At 35.0% G+C, this 20,297-nt stretch overlaps 1 protein-coding gene across 11 annotated transcripts in view; it reads right to left on the reverse strand.

Annotated features, from left to right (window-relative positions):
* MBD5 (methyl-CpG binding domain protein 5) overlaps positions 1 to 20,297 on the reverse strand; it is a 407,333-nt gene that overhangs the window by 269,000 nt on the left and 118,036 nt on the right. For all 11 annotated transcript variants that reach the window (XR_011377588.1, XM_070045989.1, XM_070045986.1 and 8 more), the window contains one exon: positions 494 to 587. The gene's annotated coding sequence lies outside the window, so the exon portion shown is untranslated. The remainder of the gene's footprint in view (positions 1 to 493; positions 588 to 20,297) is intronic.

Genomic DNA, 20,297 nt, shown 5'->3' on the forward strand with positions numbered 1-20,297 from the left:
TTTGGGGGCTCAAGAAATAGTGAAAAAGAGGTTTGGTATTCAGAGGTAATACTATTAGTATTTGAAACTATGACAGTGTTTTTTGGAGTGGTTAAAAAACACGCTTTTAATATGGTTAAGGACATAAATAAATTTAAAAAATACAGTGGATACTAGTTTCTGTAAAATTATTTTTTCAAGTTAAACTCTACTGAGTTATGCACACAGTTTTGACGGAAGCTTACTTAATCTCTTCTCCAGTCTTCTTAATTGGTTTGCACTCTTCCATAATACATCAATTTTATCAACTTCCCATTATAAATGAAATCTGATACTTCCTGTCAAGATGGTATTAGGGCATAAAAATTTGTTTCCGAAAATGAATGAATGTGGTTGTGAGGTTGCTTAGACAGGGCCAGTGACAAAAAGTAAGCAAGTTTAGCAAATTAAATTATAATTTGGCAGCCCTAACCATTTAAATTAGCTTATTTATGAGGCTATATTTATTACTTACCTTGAGTGTCTATTTTTTAAAGATCTTGTCTGTAAACCATATACCCTTCAATATCTACTTCCCATACGCAGAAACTGTTATCTTCAATAAGCATCTAAAAGAGAAACATAAGAAAATATCATGACTTTGAGGTTATAAATATTTTTCTACTTATTTTAACTATTAAAGGAGATCTTGAAATTATTTTTTATGATTTCTTTAATAACTGTGTGCAAAGGGAGGTATGTATCATAGGACATATTTTATGTAACTAAACAGTAATAATAATTCTTCCCTTTAGAAGATCAGAAAGTTTTGTGAAACATATATTTTGATTCCTGGCATAGAGTTTAATAGTTTCTATAAGTACTAATTTTATCTCGCTAACCTAGTTTCTATCAACATTTTTAAGAAATATAATTTTAAACACATTGATTCTGATGTCCTACATGAAAGTAGCCCTACCCTAGAAAATACTTCCCTTGTTCAGAATGAATAATTACCAAAAATATATTCTCAATTACATTTGAGTTGCCTATAAAAGTCAAAATCATAGAAATCAATTAGTTAAATATTCTGTCCTCATGAAAAGGTATTATTTACCCCTTATCACTTCAACTGCCCAATCAGTGCTTTACATCAACCTAGTAAAGCTTAGCAGGGGTCTTTTAAAAGAAATTGCCTCTAACAGAGAATTGGGATTATTCAGAGAAAATGCTCTTTGTTGAAATAATTTGATTCTGATTTCCTTTGATTTTTTAAATAAGCCTGAGACAAGCAGTTAGGGAAACAGGATTTGGATGCTACAGTGCCATACCTTTAGCATGTGGTTTTCAGCACTATGGATTCCAAAGCCAATCAATAACTTTTTGATTAGGAACATCATTGTTCCTTTCTGTCATTAGTGTAGATCCTTGTTTCAGTTGCAGCTACACATTAAAAACACCTGGGGCACTAAATGTATGGAGACTCAGTCTCTTCCCTAAATATTCTGATTTAATTGGTATCACATGGGGGCCAGAAACTATTTTTCGAAATTATTGAGGAAGGATATCTGTTCTGCAGGTTAAGAAACAATCTCACTGCAACTATTTGACTTAGTTTCTACAGATAACTAATAAGACATTAACTTAAAAAAAATACTTACTACAGATGTCTATGAAAACTAGTAAGATACTTGCTAATCTCACTACTCAATATTTAAAATGACTTCAAAGCTTCCATGACACACATAAACCTACCTCAACAATCTATATGTTAGATTACATGGATCCAAGCATGGCATAATGGTGGTTGTAGTGAATCCCAAACTATAATGCACTTAAGAACCAAAGGTACTACTTTAAAATAAAATATAGATTCCCAGGTGCCATGCCCAGAGATTCTGATTCAGAAGAACTAGGCTAATAGGAGTCTCTATTTTTAGAGGTATCTCTGGTGATCATAATACAAAAGGTCTACAGTCCCTGTAAAACAGTGCTCTAAGGGAGTTCCCTGACAGTCCAGTGGTTAGGACTCTGTGCTCTCACTGCCGAGGGCACAGATTTGACCCTGGTTAGGGAACTAAGATCCCGCAAGCTGCGTATCGTGGCCAAAAACAAAACAAAAAAAACAGTGCTCCAAGTATTTATAAATAGTGACTATTACTAGAACTTCATTGTAAGCATTTATAAAAAAACTTCTTGAGTTTATTCTGCGGTTACATTTCTGATCTTTAAAGATAATTCTAAAACCCACTGGTAAAAAGTAACTTTAAACAAGAGTAAATAGGATTTCGGCAATAAATCAATGTAGTTAAGCTAAAATAATGTTTATGGATCATATATTTTGTAAGCTTTGCTATCCTCCTAAATAAACTGTGTACGTAATTGATAAAATACTTGTGGCCCAAAAAAGAGAAAATCAGGTTATATTCTATAATGAAAATTTAATCTAAAACCTCATATATAACTAGAAACATGCCCTCAATGTCTCAAAATTAACATTTTTTGTCCTTAACTTAGTGGGGGGGAAAAGCTACTCTAATATCATTTGCTCTGTTTAAATACAAGGCCAAGAAAACATCTTGATTCATTTTCCTCAAGAACATACACACACACACAAACATAACTTACTAAAAATAACATGAAATAGGCTGTTAACATTTTAGTTTTGAAAATTCTTATAAACAGGTCCAGAAGTACTTCACAATAAAAATAATATATTCAACATCACTTATTCTTTAGATTTTTTCTGAAAAAGAAAAGTCTAATAAACAGAGGTAAGTATCGGAGTCTCTGTTATACACAATAAAGATGGTAATCAACAAGTACTAAACCTTGAAAGAAAACTATAGATATTTTCTCTTATCTGCCTAAGATGGAAGAGCTCCTAATAAAGTATTCTTCCTACATGCATGTGCCGCTAAAGACTTTAGGTTTTTCTACTAAGTTAACATCAATCTTAAGTTCGTGACCAAAGTCGATTTTTTCTCCCCGGCTTAGTGCTGCTTAACAGCTGGGCAACAGTCATGGACTTCCCAAATGTCTTCACAAAAAGGGAGCTATTCCACCTCTCAAACCAGTAGCAGAGGCTGTAAGTCTGCCTCTGTGATTCACAGCTATGAAATGAAGTCCCAGTGTCTTTTAATAGAAGACTCTTGATCTTCTATTATCTGACCTCAGCTGCCTTTTGCTGTTTATCTCTCATCTCTTGGTCAACCAAAAATTAGCTCAGATACTGCTTGCTCCTTAACGGAAATTTCCATCAACCTGACACTAAAGCTATCTTTCTCTTCTGACTTCCTTCACTCATTATTGCAAATTACTTAGCTAATTAATCAGGTACTCACTTGTGGTCCCTTATTTCTACTTTTGTTATTATTTAAGAGTTAGCATGTTTTTCTAGTAATTAAGTACAGTGTTTTACAGTGATTAAGTAAGGCACCTAGCTTTTCTCTTTAGTATACTTTATGACTATGAATGCTTTAAAAATTGTAATCTCCCTATGCTGCATGAACTTTCCCATCTGTTCTGAAGACTATGGCACCTAACTCTCTTAATGTCTAATAAACCAGGTAATTTTGTCTGAGAGTAATAGCGTAATAATCACTGGTATTAATAGCAACTAAATTAACAAGAATGAACAATTTTCAGTAAATTAGAATCTATTTAAATATACTTAACACAGAAGTCATAGGGAACATGGTTCAGTGTTTCCTTAGGAAAACCACCTGTTTTAAGAAGAACCAATAACTCTAAATCACACAATACTTTACATCACCAAAGAATTCACAACCTATATATATTACTCTTCAATGATTAAAAATACAGACTTCTAGATAATGGACATTAGGTATCTCCAACATTTGTCATATAAGTTGCTAAAACTTCCTCCTTGCTTTTAAATACAGTAGTAAGAACTAACATTTATTGATTTCTAAATTCTATGTAGCATTAATTAATTTAATCCTCACAACAACAGTAAGAAATGCTTTTATCATCTACATTTTACAGATAAGTAAGTTGAGGAAGAGAGAGAGTAACTTGCCCAATGTTTCACAGATAATAACTGGCAGAGCTGGGTTTTCAACTCATGCAGTCTACAATTAACTATAGCATTTCCTGAAACCCTCATCCATTAGCTCTGGTAGCCTTATCTAATACATCCTCATATCATTTCCGCCTTACGCCTTCCACCCTTTTGCAGTTTATCAGGTTTCCCACAGAAAGGAAAATGTCATGGTGGTCTACTTCCAACACTTCTTCCTCACAATAAGATGATTTCTAAGTTCTCATTTAGCTCTACATGCTTCCTATTATTTCTGTACCATTTACATAATAAAGCCTCTGTGATATAAAGGGTGTATCCTAAAAACCTCAGTCTTGCTTCTGAATGTAATGTACTATAAGCCTAATCACATTAAAATCAATGAAGTATGGTTCAATACTGGGATATAAAACTTATGGTTTTAACTCAATTTTTTCTACAAAAAAATTTGCCTTCTTAAAATATCACTGCACTCCCAAGTTTAAAACATGGCAGTTTTTATAGGAAGAAAACATGCTTTCTACTTCCCTGAGCTATGGAATTATATTTAACTAAACTTTTACAGGTTATTGCTTTCATACCATTAGCAGTATGCAATTTCATAGCCCTCAAGATCCCATTTATTCTGATCTGACAGTGATGTAAAATTTTTTTTTAATTCACAAGTTTCATATATGGCTGAATAGAAACAGATTATAGAAAGAAATTATAGAATAAAAAAACCTCACAAAGTCTTAACAGAAAACAAACATTCAAAGAATTAAAAATATTTTTAGCCTATGTTTGCTTTCTTAAAGTTTCCAAATTTCTTCAGTACAAGAGCTCTAATCATGCAATCCATGGAAGATGTGTTTTCTCAACTGTTTTTATCATAGAGAATAATCTTAGACTGAGCATATTCAAGCCATTCTTAGTGCCAGTTAGGACCATTATTAGATTTATTCCAGATCATTCTTTTAGTGGATCTGGAATAACTTTTATATATGTTTTTTTGTAGCTATTCTATTTTTTTGTGGTAAACAGCCTAAGAGGCCCTTATTGAGTATGCCCAAGTCACTTTCAAAAACAACCAACCATAGGTTATTCTAAATCCTGTCCACCAAAGTAAGCCTTGTCTTTAGCCCTCTTGCAACTTGTCCATATGATCTGGCTTCAGTAGGAAACTATAAAGTCCAAAGCAACTGAAGTTCTCTGTATGAAAGTTGATAATAACCAGGGTATTCAAAGTATTCACAGTAAATGATATATTTTCATTAAATAAAGAAAAAATAGCCATCCTTTTTTTTTTCCCTACTAGCATTCTCTAAAAACATCCATCTGGTCTAGGCAGGGTATCTCTTCAGCTAAAATAAATAATCAATTTGGTTGTGACAGACCTCCTTAATTACATCTGTTATTTGGAGAATACTAGTGAGTGATTTTTTGGCTACACTAATATGCAAACACCTTGAGAACTGACCTTTCTGGAGAGAAAAAACTAAGTACAACATTTTGCCAAAATACAGTACCAAGAACACACATATGAATATTCTGGCAATACTAAATTCAACTTTAATCTTATTATCCTATTGGGCTTATTGATAGACAATTAATGAGCTAATAGAGTTGCAGCCAGTAAATGGGTTGGCAGCTCATTTATTACTATAATTCTATATAGTCTCTCTCAACCTCAAAAATAAGGTTCTCATTCCTCAACTACTATGGAATGAGAACTCAAGGTTGACAAAAATGAGTATGTTGTAGAGAAAAAAAATGGATTGGGAGAACGAAATCAAGTGAATATGAAGGTCTGTGTTAATAGGTTTACATTCAATAAAACAAAAATTTTTTAAAGGAATCATTTCATTTATCCTTCCATGTGTTAGAAATTTTCAGGGACTTCCTCAGAGGCAGTGCTATAGAAACAGTATAAAGCTATTTATAGGATAAATAGCTATGATGATGTTGATGCTATCTTCTTATCTTCTCAGGTTCTGCCTCTTGCCTCCTGAGTCCTCTCCCAGTAGTCTCTCAACACATTTCTAGCAGTTTATCCCCCCCTTTATCTTTTTGTGTGTGAGTGTGTGTGTGGCTTCCTTAAAAAGTCACTACCACTGACATAACCTCAGTTTTCTTTTCTAAAACATCATATTCCTCTTTCTCTGATTATCATCACCAACAGGAGTTGCCTACATTTCCAGAATGCCAGAAATGAAGTACTTTTCAATGCTGGAAAATTCTATAGAGGAGGAAAAAGAGGGAAGAAATGTAAGAGTGACAACAACTACTGATTTCACTGTTCAGGATTATGCTAAAAGGGTAGATGAGATTACTGGACAAGAGACAGGGATATCAAAGAAGGAATTTCAACATCAGAGGGTATGCTTAAATTCCTTCTGAAACATGGAAACCTTGAAGGCCCCTTTCAACTCCATGATTCTTTGAATTTATGATTAGGAATCACAACAAATTTTATGAGCAAACAAGAGAAGAATGTTTTGAAAAAAGCATTCACAAGTCAAACACCAAAGTTGTACTGCCTCCTTTTGGAGGAAGACAACAGAAATTCATGAACATTTAACAGAGTATCACTAATTTTTTAAATTCTAAAGCAATATGGCAAAATACAGGCACTAGTCTTACCAGTCAGCAATTTACTACCTAACATATTTAACTAACCCCAAGGTTAAAACCTTGGGGTTTAAATATTATAAATTGATCATGAGCCAACATGAAGAATAAAACCAAAACCTGGGGAATGATGCTGAACTTCATGCCACCAAAGGAAAGAACTGGAATTTTGCCTAACAAAAAAGATGTTCTGGGGCTTCCCTGGTGGCGCCGTGGTTGAGAGTCCACCTGCCGATGCAGGGGACACGGGTCCGTGCCCCGGTCCGGGAGGATCCCACATGCCGCGGAGCGGCTGTGCCCGTGAGCCATGGCTGCTGGGCCTGCACGTCTGGAGCCTGTGCTCCGCGACGAGAGAGGCCACAACGGTGAGAGGCCTGCGTACCGCAAAACAAAACAAAACAAAAAAGATGTTCTGCTGCTGCTGAAACAGACAATGGGTCCATGACCTCGTGTGCACGCGCATGCACGAGGGGGAGAGAGAGAGAGAGAGAGAGAGAGAGAGAGAGAGAGAGAGAGAAACCATTGTTTTTGTGCACAAAAATTAGGAGGCCTTAAAGAAGTTTCACGTATTTTCCAGTATATTAATGGTGCTACAACAACATTTTGGGGCATTTGACATAAAAGACACTGACATCTCAAAGAACACTATTATGAAGAAAGATTTCATGAATCTATCATAAATCCAGCCCACTGCCTAAAAAGAAATTCAGATCCAGAATATGAACCATGTTTTATTTACATGGTGGTAACAAAGATAATAGGTCTAAAATAATAGGTCCACTGTATTTAACTGAACAAATTACTACAGTGTTATAGGAGCTTTAGCAGAAAATATTGAATCAAAACTCAGAAAAGTCTCTTTGGAAGATGTTCTCTATATAAAAACAAAATCATGTAAGTTAAAAAATTAATAAGATATGCTAGACTCATTAATTAGTACTTGTTAGTTAAGACTAATTTGAGAGAAAACTAATTAGAGGGAAGATATATTTACATTAACTTATAGAAAAATTTTAAATAAATACAATTTAAAGTATGTGCATACAGACTAAAAATTGCTCTCTTGTAGATATTTTTTAAATAAGCAGCTTCACAATACAGCTATAGATTATTAAAACTGGCATAAAAAGTGCTCCTAGGCAAACACCAAATTTATGCTATAAGACTTTTTAAACATCCTTTAATATGTAAATACCCTCCTTCCAATATTTATAACATTGATAATGTAAAGAAAGCATAATCTTTTTATATAACATATACTTTATATATAACACATAGTTTATATACCACATGTAAAGCCAAAGTGACTTTTCAAATTATAAACAAAACAGCCCTCCAAAATGATGAATCATCACTCCTCATTAATGGAAATAAATATTCAAGGTAATATCCTAATAAAAGAGACTTTAGCCAATATAACTGAAAGAAAGCAACAAGTGGTTGTATATTGGGAGAATATTAAAAAGTTATAAAAGAAAGAAATGGAGGGGAAAAAACCAAAATGAAAATTACCTACATAACCAAATCAAATTCTACCGCAATTTCCAACAGAAACAAAAAGAGGAGAGGTGATAGAGCTCTGTGCAAGGAGGTGAAGTCCCCATATGTCAACCCATTGAAACAATAAAATGACAAGCAGAGAAAATGCAAATAAATGCACAGAAGAATAGGAATATCATCCTTAGTGATGTCTGAAAAACACGTTAATGTGACTAAAGTATCAAAGCCACCTAGGCTCTGACCTTCTGCAGATTTTTGGTGCCGGCACTCATAACAGCAAAAGAAACCATATTATGTAAGAAATTCTGTGAGCTGCAGTAATGACTGATTTTATGACATCTGGAAACAGCTATCTTTTACCAAAAGAACAATATTTCAAAAACAATATTTCAAATCCTACCAAGAACAGCTCAATATTATCCCAACTTGTCAAATAATGAAGAGTTTTGTTGGAGAAAATAACACACTGCCAAAGGAATAAATTCCTTATAAACAGAAAAAGATGTCTGGATTACACAAATTACCTCTGGGATTAAACAAAGATGGGGTCATTATTGACTCGGTGAAAGATAATTGAGAAATAAAAAAATGAAATCCAAATATGAGCACAAATGCAACCAAAAAGAGCTTCTGAGTCACTCTTGTTTATTAGAGATTTTTCAGGTTTAGAGGATTGTCCTGTCAAGATTTTGTGGGATGTATGAAAAATTAATGGAATATCATTTTAGATCTTTCAAAGGTGACAAGTCAAATGCTATACATATAAAATGTGAAGTCTTTCCAGAAATTTGTTCCATCTTCTCTGTGTTTATAATGAGCTGAATGACTATGCAGAAAAATACTTGAACGTTTAAACCACAGATTATAGGCCATTTTTCTCTGAGTGATTTAAGTCTTAATACCACCTCTCATATATAGCTTTAAATGCTACTTAAAATTAGTCGAATATTAAATGTTCCAAACATGGCCAGCATCTATAATGCTGTGATCTTCTGATGATTCCTTAGCACTGAGAATACAGCTGTAGGTACCATGGTAGATACAGAAATAATAAAATGCACCCTATATAAATATACAGTAAGTAGATCTTTAACTAGGTACAGTAAACTGCAAATTAATATGTGGAAGGAAAACTTAGTATGATGGGTTCATGTTCGGTAAAAATTAAATATAAAACGTTTAAAATATTTACTGATTGGCTGGTTGCAACAGAGAGCAAATGAAGCAAAAAATGAAATATTCAGTTCTTTTATATAAAAATAATAGGAAGAAATGATCTCAAAGCAGTTAAAAAAATACAAGAGCAAATGAAGCAAAAAATAAAATGAAATATTCAGTTCTTTCATATAAAAATAATAGAAAGAAATGATCTCAAAAGCAGTTAAAAAATACGAAATATTGTGATACAAACCAAGAAAAAATGTATTCATTCACTGAAATCTGCATTTCAAATAATTTTTCTATCACACAAAAAGGTGAAAGAATAAATACTCTCAGTCATTTTCTGTTGCTCCCAGATTATGAAATTAAGAGATTAGGTTTTTAGCAAATTTGAACATACACTATATAGATTATTAGGTAAAAATCATCATTGTTTTATTTTTCTTGGATGTGGATAAAGAAGACGTAACAAGAAGAAGGTTATAAATGAGAGCAAATTCACATTTGGAAAAGCAAACCGACAAAGTCTTTACAATAACAATACAATTTTTGGTCAGAGAACCATAAATCGCAAGTTTCTTCCAAACTATTGCAAGTTCATAATTAAAAAAAAACTGTTGACTGCAAATAAAGGCAATGTATGTTATCTGGAGATCGATCAATCATCAATCAATATAACTGAAAAGGATCATACAATAAAAGTTTAGCAGAAATCTCAAGGAAGGAATTCTCAGTTATACCTGATCCTATAAATGTGTCTTAAAAAACATTAAAAATTAATACAGTATTCAAATCTTTACATATCTATCCAAATATTAGATATATCAAGATTATGTATTTTGATATATCTAATGTTTGGTCAGAATGAACAGTGTGGCTATACCAGTTGTTAAATACTAAATAGTAAAAGACTTCCACACTTGTTGGAAAATAGCCACTGCTCCAACCTCTCCATATGTCCCCTTCTCTCTCTTGTGGGGGGAGGGACCTCTCCCCCCACCAGAGTTCTCCATGTTCTAATCCCTAAGGAGCTAACACTTGGCAGAGCATAAGGCCTACAAGACCCTGGCATCCACTATGGTTGGTGCTTGGACCATACCAGCCCTTACATAATTCGAACCTCTCCTCTGTTAATAAGACAGGGCACAAGCTTTAAGCTTGGAGTCAGAGAGACTATATTACAGCAGCTCTGCTATTTGAGTAAATCACTGGATCTTTTTGAAATTTCAACTTCTTTTGAAATAAAGTTATTACTAGCTACCTAGTAGGGCTGATTGTGGATTATGTGAAATGACATAATGGGCTTATTATTAGCACACGGTAGGCATACCATTTACTTTCTCCTCACCTTACTAGGAACATAGTAAATATTACATGGAAAAATAAGCAAAAACTGCAATCCTTTATCACAAATGGGTCATGTTTTAAATATTCATTTTTGAAATGAGTAGAATTAGAATGAATGTTCCCCATAGTAATCATTATATAAAAGTAGTTATGGGCTTCCCTGGTGGCGCAGTGGTTGAGAGTCCGCCTGCCGATGCAGGGGACGCGGGTTTGTGCCCCGGTCTGGGAAGATCCTACATGCCGCGAAGCGGCTGGGCCCGTGAGCCATGGCCGCTGAGCCTGCACGTCCGGAGCCTGTGCTCCGCAACGGGAGAGGCCACAACAGTGAGAGGCCTGTGTACCGCCAAAAAAAAAAGCAGTTATGCATCTCAACAATTTTATAAATTCCAATTTTATCCATAATGCACTGTTCTCATACATGAAAAATTTATTGGGCATTCATATATGATAAGCACTATTCTAAGAATTTTACATTTAAGTTATTTAATCCTCAAAAACTCTTACAGAGTAGTATGTTCTTATCATGCCCACTTAACAAACGAGGAAATCAAGGCAAGGTGAAGTAACATGTGCTTGGTCACATTAGCTCGTTGAGTGGCAGAGCCAGGATTTGACCAAGGGCCTATGTTCCTCCTAATCACTATACTGTATTGTCTTTGGAGTTATATAAATCATAAAACCTATAAATACTTATAAAAAGTAAAACACTGAGAAGAAATACATAGTAGTTTCTCAATTTGTGATATAAACAAAGCAGGTCAAACTGAGCAAAAGAAGAAAAAAGAGTGCTACACTGAATTTATCTTGCATGCTGGTGGTTGGAGGAAAAGCAGGCTAAGACAAATTAGATTTATGGAGACACCAAGTTTGTCTATTGTCAAAGGCTTTAAATGCTGCTATCATTGGTTCTTCATCACAGTTAAACTTCCTGAGTTATCTTTCCTTTTCTTATTTACATATCTATCATAGGTTTTACAAAATGACACTTAAAGGGTGGAAAATCCAGCAGGAAATCTATAGTCCCTAAAATGGGCTTGATTTCTCCCTCCTCTTTCAGGGTAAGTGTCCTTTTAAAGACAGCCTGCAAACAGTTTGCAACTGGTTTCGGCCTGGGCTCCCCAAACTGGATTATCAACAGTGACCAGGCTCTTGCCTGGCACCTTTCCCTCAGATCAAGAGAATGGGCATATTTGATCCAAGGGGCTTAAACTCAGCCACTGCCTGACTCTATCTTCTTCAAACTAGACCTAGGCCTTCTTTTTACCCTTGAGACTCCTCTGAATGCTCTGTGATCATTTCTGGCTTTGAAAGGTTACTTTTTAAATTCACTTCTTGGTGTGCTAAATAATTTATCTCTAACACTCTTAGTATTTTTAGATTGCTCTTAATATTTTCCTCTGAGCAATGAATTACATTTTACTTCTAGAATCAAGGTGGCCGTTAAGTATTTTATTCATTTATTTGGTATATTAAATGCTCTGAATGCTAGTTTCTAGTCTCTCAGGATCTTATTACTTTATTATTTTGTTTTCAATTCTTAGCATTTTTAGGTATCCCTAAACATTTATATTTGAGCATTTTAAGAGTATTAAGGTTTGTTTTAATTTAGACTGTAGGTTTCAATATATTTTTTGTTAGAACTATATTTAATTTTTTGGTTAAAATGCATTTTTTCTTACTTCCAGTGTTGAGACTTTACTATTTATATTGATTCTAGTATTTTAAAGTTATGTTTAGAATTTTAATAAAAGGGTGACCATATAAGACCCTTTTACTTACATAACTTCGCTAATTTTTACCAGTATTTGGTAGCTAGTAATTTTAACAGTTTTGTATCATACAAAATACTATCATACTAAATATTTTCAGTCCCAAACAATTAATAGATAACCTTTACAACTGCCCATTTACTCTAAACAATTTATCATAACAGTATAAAATAAATTATACCAGCAAAACGGGAAGGATTCTCATCTTTGGGTTTATTAGTTATCTTAGTGGGGTTTCCAAGGAAGCAGACCCTGAGACTAGGACTGAGTGGACATAACTTATTTGGGAGGTTCAGCGAAACTGGTAGGGGAGGGGGCAAGGTGATAAGAGAAGGGCAGGCAGCTAATACAGGGTACATTATTAAGCTAGGTATCACAGAAGCCAATAGAAACAATCTAATGGGGGAACCTGGCAAATGGTATAAGATACATGTCTCAGAACTGCCTAAGCCAAGGACAAGAAGCTGAAACCTATCACTCATTGCTTAAAGTTTTCCCCCAGTAGCTTCCAGCAGCTCAAAGGCAATCCTATGGCTTAGATGCAGGTGCTGGCCTTTGGAAGGCTGATGTGTACAAAACAGTGAAGGGCTACAAGAGCATATGGACAGAGTACCACATTACCTATTAAAGCTGTTAGGTAGCCCCCAATCGCCACGGTGATCATTCCAACAAAGTAAATTTAGCCCAAAATGTTGGTGAAATTTTGGCAAACCAGTTCTGACTGGAAGCTGAAATTAGATATTGGTGACAATATCTAAGTATTGGGCTGTCCAAAAAGTTCGTTCGGGTTTTTCAATAAGATGTTACAAAGACCCTAACAAACTTTTTGGCCAGCCCAATATTACTACTAAAAAGGTAGTTTGTAACTTCTCAATTCAAAATGCTAACCCAATAGGAGCCTGGTACAAAGACACTAGGAAACATATAAGTTCAAGGAATAATACCAGCCTATGATTTAACTCTTTCAAGAAATAATCCTTACAGATTCCTATAATGTCTCAAACTCCAGCAAGGACCAACACCCATCAGAACAAAGAATGTGAAGCATCAAACCAAATAATCAGTCTGGCCGGTCCCTAATAAATGGCTACATTCCTACTGCAACTTGAAGGCCCATGGTATTAAAAAAAAAATCAAAGTATGGATAAAGTCATTTGGAGGATCCACAAACGCTTTCCCCGAAAAGAAAATACTGCCCTGACCTAAGTAAAATTTCTGTTACTCAGATTTGAATTCTTCCTCAGCTTTAAAGTCTTTCTTTGCTCCTCTTAGTATTCATCCGAGTTGCATCTTAGAGCCTCCTCCTTTTGGAGTATTCGATAGCATTTATGTTTCTTGGGGTCAGTTGATAGTTGCTGACCTGGAGAGCTCAGGTCCAGGTCCTGGTGTTACCATAATGCCAGAGCTCCTGTGGTCAATGTGATGTCAAATCTGATGGATTCCTATTTCTGGATCTTCACTCTGCTCAATGTCTCACTTTGGATTAGTGCTTACAGCCAACTGGATAGCTAAACCAAACTAGATGGCTGTCTTGAGCTCTGTGGGCCATATAGGGGCACCTTTGGTCACATACTACCCACTGATGTAGGTTTATTAAAAGAGCGGTGATCTTTCAAAAGCTAAACATACCAGTGAGAAAAATAACTGTATATCAACTATGTATCTGTACCAAGCAAGATCAATACTGTAGCTATGAAACTGAATTGTAGTTGTGATTTTTTGCAGAGAACAGAGAAAAAAAGGTGGAAAGCAAGTGCTGTGTGAAAGTAAAGAAATGACGTTTCCCCTTAAACTGTGCCATGTTACTTATCATTCTATTTGGGAAAATTATGCATGCATTTACTTGCTCTGAATTATATTTTTACGACATAGTTGCCAAGCATTGGTCTATCTCTACTGCAGAAAGTAGCGCCCCAGACTTTGTCAGAGCACCTCTGCTGTCACTCTGTGGGTTCTGTGGTTGTCAGACTTACTTTTAAAGTGTGAATGCACGGGGTGGGTATTTTTGAGGGGGTGGGGTTGGGGGAGAGGTAGTAGGAAATGAAAAGGGTAAGAGATTCACCTTGGAAACATATTTTCCTTCTCAAAATGAAGAAGTCTGGTAAAGAAATATAGCACATAAAGCACTAAAAACTTGGGAAAAAAATAAAATTGTACTTTCGTATATTTTTAAAAGAGCAGTTTGCAATATAAAATTATATACTATTAATAACTCTTGAGTAAAACAATCATTTTATGTACAATATGTCTAATTTCTTATCATCTCAATTTTAATAACAAGAATAACAGAAATTTATAGCTGGGCAGCAACATGGACGGGCCTAGAGATTATCATACTAAATGAAGTCAGAAAGACACAAATACTATATGATATCACTTATATGTAGAATCTAAAATATGACACAAATGAACTTATCTATCAAACAGAAACAGACTCACAGACATAGAGAACAGAATTGTGGCTGCCAAGGGGGAGGGAAGGGTGGAAGAGGAATGGACTGGGAGTTTGAGATTACCAGATGTAAACTATATATATAGAATGGATAAACAAGGTCCTACTGTATAGCACAGGGAACTATATTCAATAACCTGTGATAAACCACAATGAAAAAGAGTATGTAAAAGAATACATATGTATGTATAACTGAGTCACTTTGCCATACACCAGAAACTAACACAACATTGTAAGTCAACTATACCTGAATAAAATACATTTTAAAAAGAAGAAATTTACAGCTAGAAGAAACCTTAGTAATCTCCCAGACCTTGCTTCATTTTCAAGAAAAGAAAACAGAGCTAAATGGTTGACTTGCCGAAGGTCGTAACAGCGATAAAAGGGCTAGGATCCAGGTCTCCTCATTTCCTCTCAAATGTCCATTTCACAAAAAATTTTAAAATACTATTAACATAGTTTTTACGCAATTTGCAGAGCTTTTCATCTGTGCTCCACAACATAATACCTTCTTCATATATGTACTTGTAGGAAGTATTATAAGCATTGCACCACCTCCGAACTTGAGCATATTTCAAATCTGTATGTCTTTTAATTATTTTCTCACTAACAGTGTGAAAGGATGTTTGTGTACGGCTATATATATTATATATATATATATAAAATATTATATTATACACCTTATATTATATTATACACCTATATATTATACATCTTGACTGTTAACAATTCCATTAACATGAAATACATCTGAATTACTGTAATTCTTTTAAAATTTACAGCAAGTCACCAGTCTCAAAAGATAAAGAGCTATTTTCTGAAAGTCACACCTTCTAAAATTAAGCAAAGTGTGGAAAAGGGGGATGTGGACATGTAAATTAAAAAAAAAATTATCCCAGCACTTTAACCCAAAGTTTTTCTCCCCTGCCCACGTTTTTTGTTTTTCTCTCCGCTCCAAAACTACATATAAACAAGAAAAGTGCTTCTAACAGCTCTTCATTGATCCATAAAAGGTTTTAAATCAACAATATAGTACTACTTCATTAACAAGTCATCTGGGTACAGAGTTTTTTTTTTTTTTTTTGTGGTACGCGGGCCTCTCACTGCTGTGGCCTCTCCCGTTGCGGAGCACAGGCTCTGGACGTGCAGGCTCAGCGGCCATGGCTCATGGACCCAGCTGCTCCGTGGCATGTTGGGATCCTCCCAGACCGGGGCATGAACCCACGTCCCCTGCATTGGCAGGCGGACTCCCAACCACTGCACCACCAGGGAAGCCCTGGGTACAGAGTTTTTTGGCTTGGACATGAAACAGGTTGAAAGAAGTTCCTGACTGAAGAAAATGCTGGCTCAGAATGAAGGCCAACATGAAGATAACTAGTCTAGATGCACCTGAGGGAAAGACCCATTTACAATAAGAAATATAGTGAGTATAAATTATATTCTCACAAGTGCACAGTTGTTTAATTATATTAAGAGTAAAATAGCTTTGGGGAGAAACCAAAACAAATCAATCCTATTTACAGCACAACTTCTCTAAGATGTGTTTTAGGTTCCTGCTTTGGAGGCTTGGAGAATGTCTTCCTCTTGCTGTCTACTGGCATACAGACAACATGGGAGGATCAAAGAATAAGCCTTCTTCTCTAAAGGGAGCTCTCTAGGTACAGCACAAACGTGGCATTAATTAGATCTTCACAAACCAGATGCTCAGAATCCAGAATGCCTAGACTCGTTCCTTGTGACTGGGACAACCTATAACAATTCAGTCACAGGAATGATAGGTTTTAAATGAACAGAAATCAAAATATTTTTTCCCAAACTGTGAAAATCTGATCTGGATTCAAGTAATAACTTTCTAGTTTATACTATATACTTTCCCTAATATAATGTGATTTCATCATCATTAAAACCTTAGGGTATAGGTGTTCTCATCTTCACTTAGCAGATGAGAAAACCAAGAGACTAAGAGAGGACAAAGCTCCGGCCCTGGATTGAAAAACTGGGGTGGTAGAACCCAAGCCCAAGTCTAGTGCTGACTCCATCTTTCCACATTGTTTTTTTAGTTGTTAGTATCAAAATTCAGATTTATTACATTTTAAAATTATTTGTCTGTTTTATTACAAAGTGATTGAGATAGCTTATAAAGTACCAGTACCATATATTAAAATGGAAATAAGTGAGAAAATTGAGATAAAGAAAAATTATGAGTGGGAAAAGTTGAGATTAAGAAAGAGTTGTAGGAAATGAATGTTTTTATATATCATTATGATGACAGTACAGGAACATATTAATATATAAGACCTACTTTAGCAATATAGCGCTTTTTTCAAAATATCATTAATTCAGCAATGTTGTCAGGTATAATCACTCTGGAATTCTCTTTTCTATGGGTCCCTCAATTTTCAGTGATGTAGTTGTCAACAATGATCCAAAAATCAGAAAAGGTCTCCCTTTTCCCAGGTGGCCAGGATGATGTGATCTCTGTGGGAACTCCGCCCTAGGAACCTAGTTCCATCTACTACATGGTTTTCAAAGGTAGAAATGTATTTCCAATTCCAAAACAGTAAATTACCAAAAAAAAACACCCTGTAACTTGAGGCTTGGGGGTTTCAGTTATTCCCTATTTGATGGAATAATGCAGAAAGTCTACAGAACTAGTACAGTGACCAAGAACACCTACATAGATATTTCTAGTTCCTAATATATTCATTTCCAGAGAGATTTTAATTCAAATATGATCAAACTCATTTCAATAAATTACATTAGTATAATACCCAGTTTTGATCACATTATATATTATGAAAACTGGAAGGTATATTACATATTATATATGGAAAGTAGAAGGAAGATATCAAAGCCTAACTTCTCCTAAGTGTTATTAGCACTTTCCAGAAAAACACCTATGCAATCCATTTCAAACCCATCTTTTCAATTAAATATTTATTAATTAGTATTCAAACTACAATTCCCTCCTGGGAAGAAACAGAGTGTATCCATTTAACACAGCACGAAAATAGCATACAGTATAACAAGGTTTACAAGCCTGGCTTTTATCCTATAAATGTTTTTGGATCTTGTGACATAAATAATTCCTCATTAGAGTAAAGAAAGCTGACACACTCCTCAACTGGGCTAAGGGGTAAAGAGTCGAGTTTATCTGTCAGTATTTAAATTCATGTGCCTCTGAAATGACTGATATAAGTGGAAAAAGTGCAAAGGGCAAGAAGTTTAACTCCACCCCATCTCAGTCCCATTCTCATGATATACTCCTGCTCAGCAGCAACTTCGGTTTTCTGAGTAGGTGCAGTCCTTTGTGGTTTACTGAGAATCTGACATTCCAGGTCCTCTACTTCCAAGTCTGCCACTATAATATCTTGTGAGGGGACAAAACTACACATGACCTACATTTTAAATTCTCCTCTCTGCTCACCTACTTACCTATTCTCTTTCCTTTCTTCCCTCTCTTTCTTGCTTCAAAGATAGAAATTAGATATGGTATGACTTACTTCTCCAAACAGACTATGGGAATAAATAGGCATCACTAGGTTTGACACTAAAATTTAAATATTATGACTAAAACAGATCTTGGAAGAAATAACAAATGCTCACCTACCAAAAGCATTTCCTGGATTGTTAATAAGACCTGGCTCTTGAAGCTATATATAATTTATTAATTCCAATGTAGATATCTCAACATATACATAATTTTAGACTTCCATGTTGTTAGCATTATATATACATCATAGTTCTTCTAGTAAACTAACATTAAAGAACATAACTGGGTCTTCTCTCTTAATTCAATACAGTAAAATTTGGAAACCCTACTGTGTGAGATCGGTTTCAGGTGCTCTTGAGCGTTTTAAGGAGTACAAAGAGTTGGAGATATCAATGTGCACAAATCACCATAAAAGCAGAGATACAAATAAAATACCATGGAAACTAAGAGGTGGGAGGGAGTAATAACTCCTTTGTAACTCTTGAAGAATTAAGATATAAAGTAAATCAAATTCTGGTTGCCTGAGATTCAAAATCTAATACTAAGGAACTCAGATGCAAGTCTATCCCTAATTATAACTTTCAACACGAATCTCATAAACTCCTCTGCTTATCCATCTCAAAGATATCTCCCACAATAGATCCAATGTCTTGGAAAGATCCCACTCAACAGCTTCTTGTTATATTTCACATGACCTCTGAAAATGCCATCAACTCTAGGAAGCTCTCTCACCTGGTCTCAAACGCTGTGATTGTGCTCTATAACATGTAATGACTACCCTACCCACATTACTTACTATTTGATATCACTTGCATAACTACCTTAAACTTTGGTAACTTTACTGTCAGGTACTGTGCTGAATTGCTTTACTTGTATTTATTCTGTTGATCCTCACAACAACCCTGCATGCTACTTAACAAAACCGACTCTATTTCATGCATCAAGAAACTAAGGCTTACAAAAATTAAGTCACATGCGGAAAACTAACAAAATTAATAAATTATAGTCAGGAAGTCTAGCTCCAGAGGCCACACTACCAATCAATAAGCAATACTACCTTGCTTAACATTGTTGTAAATGTTATATTAAAAAAACTCTTGCCTATGAGAGCCTGAGATACCACCACAATTCCATTTGCTTTGTGTACATAAGATAATTGCACACCCAAATCATCTGCGGAACATCTTAACACAGATATCCATAACCCACCCTAGAAGATATTGATTCATTTTGTCCACAGTTGGATTGGGCCTCTGTATGCTTAGAAAACCCCACAGGTATTTCTGATGTGTAGCCAGGGTTGACAGCTAATATACATTACACACTTTTACAACACAGACACATTTTAAATAGCATGAGCACCAATTTGGATTTCTCAGTGGCTGCCACGAACACTGTATTAAGAAGGATACTAGGGCCAGTGCAAGCTCAGATTGCCTGGATTCAAATCTTGGCTTTGGCATTAATTACCTGTGTGACCTTGTGTTCAACTTCCTTATATGAAAACATGAATAATACTGGTGTTTACTAGGGTTGCTGAGATGAATAAAAACTTTACTAAGTAAGGAATTTAGAACAGTGCCTGGCACGTGGAAAATTTCAATAAATACTAGCAACTGTCATGGGAGTGGCATCCTAAGTACTAAGTATTTGCCAATTCAGACTTGAGAAATGACAGTCTTGGGGGCTGAAACTTAATGAGTTTAATGTTATACCTATGAGAAAAGACATTTAATATGTACACTTCTAACTGAGAAATATACTTAGAACACAACTTATTTGCGAATTGAGGACTATTTGTATTTGAAGCTTTGTGGTAGTGATGTCCAGCATGGCACAGAAAAATAAAACCTATGTTATGTAGTAGAAAAAGCATAGATTTAGAAGTAGGGTACTAGTGTTTGAGCCTCAATTGACTACTCAATTTACTCAATTTAGTACTCAACTGTACTCAATTTACACTTG

Source organism: Globicephala melas, chromosome 7, assembly GCF_963455315.2.
Source record: "Globicephala melas chromosome 7, mGloMel1.2, whole genome shotgun sequence".
Taxonomy (NCBI): domain Eukaryota; kingdom Metazoa; phylum Chordata; class Mammalia; order Artiodactyla; family Delphinidae; genus Globicephala; species Globicephala melas.